Here is a 15143-nt window from a genome sequence, read left to right as displayed (position 1 = left end):
TAAGCAAGAATTTACTACCATGTAAGAACCATTCCTGTTTGGAATGCATTAATCCAAGAAAAATCCCCAAAATGGGTGCATTACCAGTACTCACCACTATCAGACAACCGGCGTTTTAAAACAACACCAGACATTTGTGTAAAACTGAATAGATGAACCCAAAGCAGGCCAAAGAAAGACTTACCGAGAGGTGGATACAATGTAAAGTTATATGCTGAAGTGACTTGAAGGTTTATAACAAGACTGGCTGAGCTGTGGATTTCAGCAGTTTAAGTAAATTTGGACTGAAAGACACTAAAAATCTAAATGTTTAAAAGAAATGAGTGACCTACTTTTGAGTGTCACATAGGTTGCAATTGTTTAAATGTCATAGTTTTAAACTTAGAATCAGCATTCTAGCTGCATATGTAAAAATGGATAGTTTTATTTGACTGCAGAAAACTGGGTAACTAAAAGTGACATTAGCTGGGGCCTGGTTTAAGGAACTGAATTCTGCCCACCAGCTACCCCCGACAGGAGTTGAGACTTGCACAACAGCTGTGTTCCCAGGCCTAGCTGCCTTTTGCTGCTCCCACCAAAAGGGATATGATACTTCTCTGATTGAATTACCTGGGCTCTGCAGGAAATTGAACAAAGCCCTGTCCTGACTCAGGCAAATGTTTTATTATGGGGGCCGTAAAAGTGGCTTCCTCCTGGAAGGAAAGGGGATGAGCACTGCCTGTGAGAGCAAGCTGGCTTGGCAGAACTGGAAAAACCAGAAATTCAACCTTGTGCTGGGGGGAACCACACCCCTTTGGGGCCAGAACATAACTCTAAAAAGATGGATCATTCATAGAGCGGACTTGTGAAAATTATTTAAATGATACCATATTTCTTGTGATTTTTCTGCCCACATTTTAAGAGGTTTTTAGAACCGGTGGTATGATCTGGGGGCAAACTAGCAGTTAAGAGGGTATTACTTAAAATGTATGCATGTTAAAAATCTGACACTTCATCACTTAATGTCCATACTCCTTGCGCACATGTGTGTAAATTTGGGTTAATGTCCGATATTGCGAAACCAGTTAAAAAGTGAAATATGTTGCCATTTCTGAATGCAAGCTCCCAGGAAGAGCAGATTTGGACAGGGTATACCTCCTGTGATATGTGATGGGTGCATGTAATTTTAAACAAATGTGTACCTGTGCAAATATGTCTTTTGGGTCAAAATATAGATTGTGTGTAATTTGACAGGGGTGGGTTCTCTGTACCATAAACAGACCTCATCATGATGACACTTCATTTCATTCCCCCAATCAAGGGGAAGAGGGTGAAGTGGCCAATGACAAGTGGAGAGGGGTAGGGCCTAGGAAGCTAGCCTCTCCACCCATTTTCAAAACACATAAAAGCAGACAGTCAGGACAGATAGACACATTCAATTCCATTTGCTGCGGAGCATGCTGCCGGACCATACCACATCCAGAGATCCAGACTTCAAATCCATCAATCTCCAGAGAAAGCTGTGCAGAAAGATCCAGAAGCAGTGCTGTACCCAGAGAGAGCAGAGCTGACCCAGACCACTGTTAGCAGAACCAGAGAGCTGACCCAGATCACTGTGAAGTGCCGAGACCAGACCAGAGTCCAGTCTAAAACCTGACCAGATCCGTGGCGAGGCCCATTTATTTCAAAAATATATTGTGAGTACCTAGCAGAACTGTGCAGAACCAATCTCTTAGTTAAAATAATATAATTCAATCTATTTTAATCTAAGTAGAACTGCCTCCTAACTGTCACCTGTCATTTCTAGCTGCTAGCTGTCACTTGTCACTTTGAACTTTAAAATTTCAAATCTGAAAAACCATATCGCTCATATCTCCGTGACCGTTTGTCTTAGAGACTTGCAGTAACTTTCCTCTGAAAGCTGGGAATCTTGGCTTTTCAACGAACCTATAACCGCATTCCTGTTCCCTATATTTTTGCCGCAATCGCGAAAAACGCACTCGCGAATTTTACCGCGATTTGCAAATTTCTCCACGTGTGAAAACAGCAGCTTCCTTGCTTTCCTTGCTAAAAATTCGTTTGCCTCTTAAGAACCATCCCTGAATCATTGCTAGAGTGAGCCTGGACTAATATTAACTTGACACCACTCACCCTGAACCTGTAGAGGGAATTAAAAGCATTTTAGCATATTTTTCACTTCATTGCCAGCACATATAAAAGCATTTTGGGCCTGTGTTTCAAACTTCTGTAGTCTAAGCTTGCTGGGGTGAACTGATTTACATTTGATTGCATTTCTGAGAACTGTGTGCTTTCCTTCCATTTCATTGCATTGCATAAAAGGGGGGGTGAATTGCCAGAGAAAAGTGATTACATTGTTTTGTTGAAATCATATTGAGTATTTTCTGTATTGCATTTTTCATTCAACATTACATCCATCTGAACTTATATAAAGTATTCTCTACCACCTTATTCTTCTGTTCCTATTCACAAGTGTGCTAGTGCCAGACTATCCATTATTGATTACTGCTCAGATTAAGTGTGATATTCAATTATTAATTAATATAAAGTGTGATATATATATCGATTGTTTAAATTATCAAATAAACCTTTTAACTTGCAAAACAGAACTACTTCTTGGCTCAGTGGGGTCAGGGGGATTCCAAGAGAGGGGTGTTATATAGGGGTAGTCATCCAGAACGCATGAACTGGACATAAAGATATATCAATAAGGGTTTCCATTCAGTATCCCAGACTAGGCATTGACTTAGCTGTAGTGTTGAATTGAATCCTCTTACAGTATCTACTCAAATTCTGATTCTGGTGTTCTTAGAATATGTTTCAGCTCGAATGTATACACATATATGTGACTATGTAGGCTGGCCACTATTACAGGCCACCACTCCTAAAGGCCTCCGGCTGTAATGGCCCATGCTGCTGGCAGCCTCACCCTTATTTCGCTTTGTGCCCCAACACTTGACTCTCCCCAATTCTTTTCCCAGCTGCTCCACTTGCCGTGCCTTGCTACTCTTCCATGTGCGATACCTGCCTCGCCTGTTCTTCTGCCACGCACATATTGCAACACTGAAGCATTCTCCAGGTGGCCTTTTGCATGCTGCCCTTCTATCACCGGCCCCCTGACACACAATGAAAAATCCAACATGATATTGCAGATGTCTGAACAGGGAAACACCATAGTAATGATTGATGATTTCATAATTTCATGACCTATGGTAACACAGTGTACAATAATTGCCAAATGAGAGTAGTTAACTATCAGTGAATTAACACACACCATATGAAGGTTATATGTGTATTACTCTTCTAAACCCAACTGTATTTTGATAATACGTTTTTCATTTAAAAAATAGAAAAAAAACAGCAAGTGTCGTTTGATATATTTTAACAGGAGTAAACTAGTACTAAATATAACATTAGCATAGACACCACATACATTTGCATTTGCTGAAGTCTTTTGTATTTACTGAAGCTGGTCTAAATGTATTAATTCAGAGCATACTTTCGGTGTCATGTGAAGGTTAACGATTTGTGTATAAGAAATTGAATAGCATGTTCCCATGATTTCGCTTTTTGTCTTTGTTATGTTAAGTTGCAGCAACAAAAAAAGATCCTCCTAGAGAGAATGTGTCTTGTTGGCAAAGAAACCTGCCTTCTTCTCTGTTTGTTCTTGTATATACAGACCTTTCAGAAGTGCACTTTCTGATTGGCTGAGAGGAGATCATTAATGATCTCTGTGTGCTAATATTCATTACACCACACGAAAAGAGTGAAGGATGCTAAGAATAGCCTAATATACCAGGAAATCTTGTCAATTAGCCAGGTATACAGGGTCACTAGCCACATACACTTGCCTTTTTCTCTTTTTCATTGTTTTTTGTTTACACTGCAGTCTTTAAAATACTTTTCAAATTTAATTGTGTTTCAGTTGAAAAACAATGAAAATGATATGATATGATATGATAGTCTATTTATATAGCGCCTATACAAAATGTGCTTCAAAGCGCTTCAAGGCAAGGGAGGGAACAAGGGAACATACAATGACATTCTTGCAGGCCATGAACAGTAAGGATGTGAAATTCAGTATCATACTCAGCCTGGTGACATTTCAGATAGTGCAAGAGCTAAGACATAGCTAAGGAAGGGAGGGGGAGAGTGGGAAGGAAATGGAAACAGGCATCTACCCACCGTACTAGGCCTGAGGACATTTCTGGTAGAGCCGGAGAAAAACAAAAGGTGAGGGAGAGGGGTGCAGAAAGTGAGGGGAGGAACAAAACAAGCGACTATTGTACTAGGCCTGACGACATATCAGATAGTGCTGGAGGGGGAGGTGGGACAAGTAAGGGGAGGGGGAAAGAAACAGACAAGGTTGCTATCATACTAGGTCCAGGGACAATTCTGATAGAGTAAGTGCATAGAAGAAAGCAAGGGGAGAGCAGAGTGTAAGCAATCAAAAAGAGTGGAGAAGCAAGAGGTGAGAGTGAAGTCAGTAGTAACACATAGGCCCTCATTCCAGGTATGGAGGTAGTCATGGCGCTATTTGCAAGTGCCCTTCACAAGTTGTGTCAAGAAAGAGGACTCCCCTGCGGCAGTAAGGTTAAGAAAAGTAAGTGAAATTGCTTATGAGCCTCCAAGCTTTTGAGGAAGATAGGGATGAAGGAGGCCCTGGATGCCAGTAGTGATCTGGTGCCCCCAGCCCAGGTCCCATTCAACTGAAAGAAGTATAGATATGGATGGGGAGAGCAATTGTGATAGCTGTTCCCACCATTCTTTCCAGAGGGTCATTAATGCAGTTTGCCACAAATCCCAGGGCTCAACTAGATTCCAGTGTTCTGTTAGATGCGAAGTCTCAGGGAGATCCCAGGGTGTCCTCGCTGAGGTAGAGCTAGGCTCGACAAAAATCATTTTAGACAAAAGGAAGGCGCCCTGGTGGAGAAAAAATAACAAGATTTTGGGAAAGCTAAAGCTTCAGGAACAGAGAGAGGCCCACAAACAGAACTCTAGTGGGGAGGCAAGTTTTTCCACTGGTGCATCCAGGGAAAGCCTAGGCGTCACATCCCCAAGGACTTTGTCCAACCGTATGAGATGGGGAAGGATATGATGTACTGGTTTGAAGCATTGTAGTTGCCATCCAACTCAAGAAGGTGGAAGAGTAGCTGTGGGGAGCAATCCTTATGAGCCACCTACCGACAGCTGGAACTGATGTGATTATTCATTTGGCTCCTGAAAAGAGGCCCATTTATGCCAAAAAAAGGTTGTCATCCTCGGGAAATTCTCTAAAACCCCAGCGTATCAGCTATGAAGCTTTAGATAGCTCACTTAAAAGAGGAATTAAACCTTTGAAACATTTATGCATCAGTCCTTAAACTACCTGAGTGTCTGTGTCACTGGTAATACAGTTGACACATTTGAAGAGATGTACAACCTGATTGCATGTGAGCATGCCTTTAAACAGTGTGAAGCAAAGTTACAACAGAATTTCGTGGACAAGAATAGCATATTTTACTTAGCTTGCAAGACTACCACAGACCCTAGGAAACTTGCAAAGGCTGCCGTCATCTATGTCACTACTCGAGTCCAGAAAAAGGCCCAGGTGAGCATATCTAAACCAGAGGATAAGGCTGCTGATAAAAGTAAATAGAGTGAGGATAAGGACAAAGGTTCTCACCCTCATGACAAGAAAGATCACCAAAGGCACTATGGGAAATCCCAGCCACATGTCTCGTCAGCTCCCCAGAAAAGATGGTTGCTGGTTCCTCTACGAATGGGACAACTGCACCCTCAGGACCAAAATATTGCTTTCTGTATCGAGACATGACACATAATAAGGAATATCCAGTCTTCAAAGCTAAACCCAAGCAGGCCATAGTCAGTTCTGGTATCATGGAGGAGGCCATATCAGCATGGGGATCTCAGAAGATACATTACCATTGGGCCAGGGTGTGGCTGACTGCTCCCTGATGACTCTGAGTGGGAAAGGTACTGGGTCCATGTGGAGGCCCCGTTCACACAAATGCTCACATCTTTTTGGGGCATGTCTGTATTAATGGGAACAATGCTCCTACCCTGCATGACAAATCTGAGAGTGTCACCACTGTCAGGTGACGATGAGTGCAAGAAGATCAGAGAATTCCTAGTCCAGACAATTTAGTTAGAGGGTTTGACAGTCTTAGCCAATGCCTACTGGCATTCATAGACTTTATCTGGAAGGGGTAGGCCTCTCAGTACTATGTTGCCGTGAAAGACACAATTCCAGTTGACTGTCTTTTAGGGAATGGTCTTCCTCACCGAGTGATAAACACTAGCATCACTAGATCTAGAGGAAAGAAGCAGCAATGGAATCAACATATGAGGTCATCGGCCCAGGGGCTTTTTCAGCTTGAGAGTGTGAAATATCATAGACCTCGGTAGTGCCATATCCAGATCCTAATTCCACAGAGACTCCTGTTCCTACAATAAATGGTGTTGTGGCCACTAAGGTGCCTTCACCAAATTCAGGGATCACAGGGTTGCATGTTGCTTAGAACCAGAACCTGAAGTGGAGGGCATGGTTGCTCCAAACCCTAAGAGCATTCAGAGTGAGTTGCCATGAACTGGAGGCCCACGTCAGGTTGACCTTTGCAGGGTGCAAAGGGACTGCCCCACCCAGCTGAACTATGTGAGCCTGAAGCGGAACACACTCACTATTGAGGACCCTGGCATGTTCAGATTGTACTGGGAGAATGATCTTCTGTACAGTGAGGTAAAGAATTGGGAAGCAGCAGCCAACCAGAGGTAGGTTGTGCCCCAGTGCCACAGGAGGTGCCTACACAACTTGGCTGATGGTATTCCTTTAGCAGGTCACTTATGAGTGACCGAGACAGCTGACTGGCTGTTTGCACATTTATCCTGGCCTCAGATGTGCATACAAATAAATGAATGTGTCTGGTTCTGCCATACTGTGATGAATGGTGCAATTCAATCTCTTTCTCCCCTGCAAGCACACTCTCCTCACCTGAGCTGTCTGAGTTGTCAGTCTCTTGTAGGCGTCGTCGTGCAAGGTAGTCTCTTCCCTTCTTATGATGAATTTGCTTGTCACGGAGGGAAGCCACAGTGACTGCTGTATAAACTGCTGTCCCGTGACCCCCTTTCCGGAACCAAGCCAGAAATCCGGGAAAAACCCAAAAGGGAAAAAACTCTGGGGTGTAGTGTTGACTCTTCCAATGCGGATGACCGGACAATCGCTGATGAGAGCAATGGTGCGAGGCGCATAGCAGAGTAGTAGATGTCCAACAGTCCAAGCCAAGGAGTAGCAGAGTCAGGGAAGTCGGAAGCTCCTTGTGGCAGTTCGAAGATATGGCACTGGATCCAGGAAGAGGAAGAAGGTATGCAGCAAGCACAGCTCAGAGGAGCCCAGCAGAAAAAGAGTACGGGAAGAATCCCCGAAATTCAAAAGAGAGAGAGAGAGAGAGGAACGGATAAAGCACACCAGAGTATCGCTCGGAGCAGCGGCAGGAAATGAAGCGAGGAGTAGCGTTCCGAGGAAAAACAGGAACACAGGCGGACAGGGAAACACTCTGGCAGATCCGAAATGCGGACGGCAGAGGATCGCAGCGAGGAAACCCGGAAACAGGAAAGCATCCAAAGTGGGTTGCAACGCAGCGTCTACCAGGAGGCGGGGAGTTAAATACTCCCATCGGCACTGCGTCACGTAACTGGGGCTGGAAGCAAGAACACAGAGAAGGGACTAAAACACCCTACCTCTGTGTCTCCAGCTCCAACGCGGAAACATCCGCCAATTTCGGCTATGGCCGTGACGGTGGATGACACATACTTGCTAGCATTCAGTAAGACAGGTGGGATGACAAAGACTCCCTTAATTCACCAGTAATTGGGTGAACTTTGGAAACAATAGGCATGGACATTGAGGGTCCTTTGGATCCCCAAAACACCTCATGTAACCGGTACATCTTGATCATGGTAGATAATACCACCCTTGAGGAGCACCAAAGCCTCTGTGGTGGAGGGTTGGAGAGAAGTATTCTCTCATGTGGGAGTTCTCTAAAGTGTGACGTAGGTTTGAAGCTTCAAGTTCTGTACTGCTTTCTACCCACAAACCAATGGGCATGTTAAGAGATTTAACAAGAGCCTGAAAGGCATGATAGGTGGACTGCCAGAGCACCTGGGGAGGAAGTGGGATATTCTCCTGCCATGCCTTCTTATCACCTGACGGGAGGGTTCAGCCATTTTGAGCTTCTCTTTAGTCTGGTGCATGAAGGATGGGAGGTTAACCCCTGAAGTCTTTCCCATGACATAGTAGTAGATGCTTTAGGTAGGCTGTGTGCCCCTGATTTGTACTCCTTGGTTTGTTTTACTCTCACTTTATATACTTAAATTAAGTTCCTTGAGGCTCTGGTTCTTATGACCGGACCGTGGTGGTTGACTGGACTCCTACAGCATTATAATTGTTAGAGTCATTTTTTTAATTAGTTGCTTTGTTTCCTTGTACGCTGCTAGGGCAGAGGGTGCCTGGCCTCTTTTTGACATGCTGCAGCATCGGCTAGCATTATTCTCTTTTCCTAGACCCGCGTTCATTTAGGGACACAGTCTTTCTTCGCAGCTTACACGCAGCTGAGCGGGAACACCCATTTTGAGGCTTATTGTCCTGTTTCATCACCGCTCAGCAGATGCTCTAGGTAGGATGTGTGCCCATGATTCTTATCAATTGGTTTGTTTTACTTTCACTTTATATACTTTAATTAAGTTCCCATTTTAGGGTCTGGTTCTTGTAACTGGACCGTGGCGGTTGACTGAAAGCCTACAGCACTATTATTGTTTAAGTTAATTTGTGTAATTACTTGCTTTGTTTCCTTGTACGCCGCTAGGGCGAAGGGTGCCTGGCCTCTTTTTGACATGCTGCAGCATCAGCTAGCAGTAGTGTCTTTTCATAGACCTGTGTTCATTTAGGGAAGCAGTTTTTCTTCGCTGCATACAAGCAGCTGGCCTGGAACAGCCTCAGCAACACTATGTGTCCTCTTATTCAGGCCATGACATGGGAGCACAGCGGATGGGTGCAGCAGGCATGCACTCAGCGCACCGAAGTTGTGCCTAAACTAAGCCTGTCTGTGCTCGTCCGTGTCAAGTCAGTGCCATGGGCACATTGCAATGATTCCCCTGTCCCTACAACATGGACCAGGCAAGACCTGCTAGCACTGCCCCCACTCCACTTAGGCACAGTACTGCTGAAAATTGATTGTCTAGTAGCCTCATTACACCAAGTACCTCTGGATACCCTGAAGAGGCTTCTTTTAAATGCTCGTTCCTTGGTCAAACATGCAGCTTCCTGCCATGATCTTCTTGCTGGCTTAATCCCTGATGTACTTTGCATAATTGAAACCTTGGGCTCGTCTGTGGTCCAGCTTCTTCCTGAATGATATAACATCCTTCGTCTAGACCGGGTGTCAACCCACCCGTGCGGAGGTATTGTTAGATGTCACCAGTGTACCAGTAATATATTCCATCAAGATGGAAGCTCTTTTAATAAAAATGTCTACCTCAGCCTCCTCAATCCATATTATGGTGGTATACTGTCCTCCTGGAACGACACTCTCTTCTGTGGCCAGTTTTAGAACTCACCGCAGAATTAGACCTGCAATTCCTGCACCTTATAATCGTTGGTGATTTTAATCTTCCATTTAATGCCCCACCCACTGTACCCATAAAGCAATTCTTTGATGCCATGAGTGATCTGGGCTTGGGTCAATTGATTACCGACCCCACTCACTCATTTGGCAACACACTTGATCTAGTTTTTGCTAATGATTCTCAGGTATCCACCTTCGTGTCTTACCCCATTTTATGACCACAAAAGTGATGGGTGGAGGGTTTCGAATGAATCTAAACCACTGGCAATTGCTCTGGGCAACCTTCCACACCACCGTTTTTTAGCCCGTATGCGCCATTGCAAAAGGGGACCAGCCGTGTGCAAATCAGTCAGCAGTTGCCGCTACCGAAGGTAGTAGCCCAGCCCGAACTGCTAGGCCAGGTCCCCTCTGCACAGAAAACCAAGCAACCCCAGACATGTTTCGGCCTTGTTGGACCTCCTCAGTGAGGTGCAGCCTGGTTCCCTGTGGCGCAGCGAGCAAGGGACCCACGTCTGGGCATACCCTCTCTCACAAGGAGAAACAAACTGGCCACAAAAGTGATGGGTGAAAGGTTTCAAATGAATCTAAACCACTGCCAATTGCTCTGGGCAACCTTCCACACCACCGTTTTTTAGCCCGTCTGCGCCATTGCAAAAGGGGACCAGCCGTGTGCAAATCAGTCAGCAGCTGCCGCCACCGAAGGTAGCAGCCCAGCCCGAACTGCTAGGCCAGGTCCCCTCTGCACAGAAAACCAAGCATCCCCAGACATGTTTCGGCCTTGTTGGACCTCCTCAGTGAGGTGCAGCCTGGTTCCCTGTGGCGCAGTGAACAAGGGACCCACGTCTAGGCATACCCTCTCTCACAAGGAGAAACAAACTGACCACAAAAGTGATGGGTGGAAGGTTTCGAATGAATCTAAATCACTGGCAATTGCTCTGGGCAACCTTCCACACCACCGTTTTTTAGCCCGTCTGCGCCATTGCAAAAGAGGACCAGCCGTGTGCAAATCAGTCAGCAGCTGCCGCCACCGTAGGTAACAGGCCAGCCCGGACTGCTAGGCCAGGTCCCCTCTGCACAGAAAACCAAGCAACCCCAGACATGTTTCGGCCTTGTTGGACCTCCTCATTGAGGTGCAGCCTGGTTCCCTGTGGCGCAGCGAGCAAGGGACCCAGGTCTGGGCATACCCTCTCTCACAAGGAGAAACAATCTGACCACAAAGGTGATGGGTGGAAGATTTCGAATGAATCTAAACCACTGGCAATTGCTCTGGGCAACCTTCCACACCACCTTTTTTTAGCCCGTCTGCGCCATTGCAAAAGGGGACCAGCCGTGTGCAAATCAGTCAGCAGCTGACGCCACCGAAGGTAGCAGCCCAGCCCAAACTGCTAGGCCAGGTCCCCTCTGCACAGAAAACCAAGCAACCCCAGACATGTTTCGGCCTTGTTGGACCTCCTCAGTGAGGTGCAGCCTGGTTCCCTGTGGCGCAGCGAACAAGGGACCCACGTCTGGGCATACCCTCTTTCACAAGGAGAAACAAACTGACCACAAAAGTGATGGGTGGAAGGTTTCGAATGAACCTAAACCACTGGCAATTGCTCTGGGCAACCTTCCACACCAACGTTTTTTAGCCCGTCTGCGCCATTGCAAAAGGGGACCGACCAGCCGTGTGCAAATCAGTCAGCAGCTGCCGCCACCGAAGGTAACAGCCCAGCCCGGACTGCTAGGCCAGGTCCCCTCTGCACAGAAAACCAAGCAACCCCAGACATGTTTCAGCCTTGTTGGACCTCCTCAGTGAGGTGCATCCTGGTTCCCTGTGGCGCAGCGAGCAAGGGACCCACATCTGGGCATACCATCTCTCACAAGGAGAAACAAACTGACCACAAAAGTGATGGGTGGAAGGTTTCGAATGAATCTAAACCACTGGCAATTGCTCTGGCCAACCTTCCACACCACCGTTTTTTAGCCTGTGTGCGCCATTGCAAAAAGGGACCAGCCGTGTGCAAATCAGTCAGCAGCTGCGCCACCGAAGGTAGCAGCCCAGCGCGCACTGCTAGGCCAGGTCCCCTCTGCACAGAAAACCAAGCAACCCCAGACATGTTTCGGCCTTGTTGGACCTCCTCAGTGAGGTGCAGGCTGGTTCCCTGTGGCGCAGCGAGCAAGCGACCCACGTCTGGGCATACCCTCTCTCACAAGGAGAAACAAACTGACCACAAAAGTGATGGGGGGAAGGTTTTGAATGAATCTAAACCACTGGCAATTGCTCTGGGCAACCTTCCACACCACCGTTTTTTAGCCCGTCTGTGCCATTGCAAAAGGGGACCAGCCGTGTGCAAATCAGTCAGCAGCTGCCGCCACCGAAGGTAGCAGCCCACCCTGAACTGCTAGGCCAGGTCCCCTCTGCACAGAAAACCAAGCAACCCCACACATGTTTCGGCCTTGTTGGACCTCCTCAGTGAGGTGCAGCCTTTTTTTATGGTCTTATCATATGGTTGTCCCTTTTAATACAGGTTAACACTTCTTATGTCAACCCTGAATGCAAATACCGGCTTCAGCGCAGCACAAAGTTTCAAATAAAGATATTGCCTCAAGCATTCAGGCCCCATGTCTCACCTCTGACACCATGGACTTTTCTGTTCTGACCTAAGTTTTCAGCTTGGTGGGCGACACAATGGCTCCACTTACACTGTGCAAAGTGTTATTTTGCCTTTCCAAGCACTGGTTTACTGGCGAGTTGAACGTCCTTTGACTTTCAAAACATCAAGCAGAGCGGAAATGTCAGCTTTCATATTCTCCTTGCGACAAAATCGTTTTTTCACAGGTATCTAAATTCTACCATCAAGCGGTCCACTTGGTTAAATGCATTTATTATACTCAGAGGGTGAAAAAAGCCCTCAATCAGGCATAGAGAGCTGTTCTCACTAGTAAGGTCCCTATCTTCCTGACCAGTTACTAAATCTAACATGACCCACTTCCAGGCTTTTTGTAATGACGTAGCTAGTTTCTTCACCACTAAAGTCAATAATATACAGGTACTGACTCCAGAGATGCCACAGTCCTTACTCCCATGCCTGAACATAAATGGATGTTGAGGGGTGTTGAGGGGGCTGTTAGGCAAATTAAATCTGCCTCACCCTTGGATGCAATTCCCCACAGAATCTTAAAGGATATCATACCGTACATTTCTATCTGGATTACGGAAGCAGTCAACGACTTGTGCCGCTCAGGCTCTATTCCCATTGAACTCAAACAGTCAATAGTTATCCCAATCTTGAAAAAGCCATCCCGTACCTGCCAAGTTCCATCCTATTTCACTTCTTCTGTTTTTTATGAAGCTATTGGAATCCTTGGTTTCCCCCTTCTTACTTCTTTTCTTGAACATTCCTCCTTTCTCAACCTGTTCCAATCAGGTTTTCGTCCTCGTCGTAGCAAGGAGAGTGTTTTGGTCTCTGCATGATGACCTGTCCCTGCTGGCCGACAAGGGGGGCAGGGTGCCCTGATTCTATTAGATCTATCAGCAGCATTCAACACAGTTGACCATCGTGTGTTGCTCGACCACCTCTCCCTTGCTGGCCTCTGAAGGCAGGTCCTCTATTGGTTTGCCTCCTTCCTGACAGAACACGGCCAGACACTAACGTTCTCATCTGTCTTCTCTGCTGCTACCTCTTTACTCTGTGGGGTACCCCAGGGGTCTGCCTTGTCCCCAGCATTATTTAATGTCTATATTCAGCCTCTCGTCTTGCTCATCAGCTCCCACGGCTTCAGGTGCTACTCCTATACTGATGACACACAAATCATCATCCGGCTGGATTCTACCGAGCCGGGAATAGCATCTCAACTTAAGAGCTGCCTGGCAGCGGTGGTTAGGTGGATGGGTGACAATTGGCTGAAGCTTAATGGGGCCAAGACGGAGATCCTATTGGTGTACCCCCCTCATGGCCCCAATTCTATTTCTTCTTCTTCTGCACCAGTCTGGTCCTCAGCTTTCTGGCCCACAGTGCTCGAGTTAAAGAATCTGGGTGTCAAGTTCTCTTCCTCTGTGCCCAGGTAGGTGCCATCTGCAAGGCCGGGGTTCTTCCAACTTAGAGTCCTGCGCAAAGTTCTACCTTTTCTCTCAGCCTAGTTTAGGCCTGTGGTGATGGCCTCCTTGGTTCTCAGTAGCTTAGACTACTGGAACTATTTATTCCTTACACAACCTTTGTACTTATTTCATCAATTACAGCTTCTTCAGAATCATGCTTCTAGGGTCTGCACAGGCACTCCATATGGCTCTCATATTCCACTGGTCCTCCGTTCGCTTCACTGGCTACCTGTCCTACAATGAGTGCACTTTAAGTCACTTGCCATGGTCCATCAAGGCTTCTATGGCATGGGAGCAGAATATTTGCAGGAAGAATTCCGCCCCTATCTACTGGTCCTTGTGCTTCGTTTTAAGGACGCTTGCCTCCTTGATATCCCTTGCTAGCATTTTGAGCGAATAGGGGGCGTACCTTTTCAGTGGCTGCTGCCAAATTATGGAACTCTATTCAACGTACTCCTCACGCCACAAACAATCATCTTGCCTTTCGGGCGCACTTAAAACATATTTTTTTTAAACGTTTTATGCCACTCAGCTTCCAATTCTTGCTGCATCTCCTTCTTAGCTCCAAAATGCTTCAGCGAATGCGCGCTTTACATATTAAGATACCATAACATAACAGTAGACTATGGGCTTGGGCTCTTATTCAAAATGAGCAAATACAGGCTACAGAATATTCAAAATAAAAAAGGTTAGCCCAAAGCTCATTAAGCACTGGCACGAACAGAAGGACAATGTTACACAGTATACACCGGGGCAGATGGTCTGGATTATGGAATGTGTCAAACCCAGAACCTTTGGGGATAAACAGACTGGTCCTCATAGGTTCCAGAGAAGATCAGAGAGGTTAACTTTCTCATTGATACAAGGTCCCAGAGGCAGAAGCACTCGGTCTTTTTAATGTGAACTGGCTAAATCCTCATTACATCAGGGATGACTGGGTGGCGGCTTTCATGACTGATGATGAGTTTGAGGAGGCAGATGCCCTTTCAAACTTGTGAAACACAGATCGTTTTTTAGGGGGGGGAGTTCAGATCAGACCTGAGAGAATAGAAATTGGGGGACTTCCAGCAGCTGCTGAGCCATTTTGTGAGACAGACTCGAGGAAAAATAGATTGGCGCATCCATGACATTGGCTGTGTAGACAGTAAACTGATGAAAAGTAAAATTCACCAAATGTCCAACGATGTAAAGGACACCATCAAGGAGAAATAATATAAGGTGATGGGAATAGAGGTCATTGAACTATCCTATAGCCTATCTGCTAATCCTCTGTTTTTGGTACATAAAAAGTCCAGCAAAGGGAAAACTGAAGTCTTATTTTGTGTGAACTACAGAAAGGTTTGTTTTGCTACCAAGATAGATGCTCATCATATACCTTGGACAGCCAAGCGGACTAACATATTAGTCACTGCCAAGTACATGAGTTCCTTTGATCTTACAGCTGTGTA

This window comes from Ambystoma mexicanum, chromosome 2p (genome assembly GCF_040938575.1).
Source record: "Ambystoma mexicanum isolate Mex_15411 chromosome 2p, UKY_AmexF1_1, whole genome shotgun sequence".
Lineage (NCBI taxonomy): Eukaryota > Metazoa > Chordata > Amphibia > Caudata > Ambystomatidae > Ambystoma > Ambystoma mexicanum.
Note: the sequence above shows the minus strand (reverse complement) of the source record.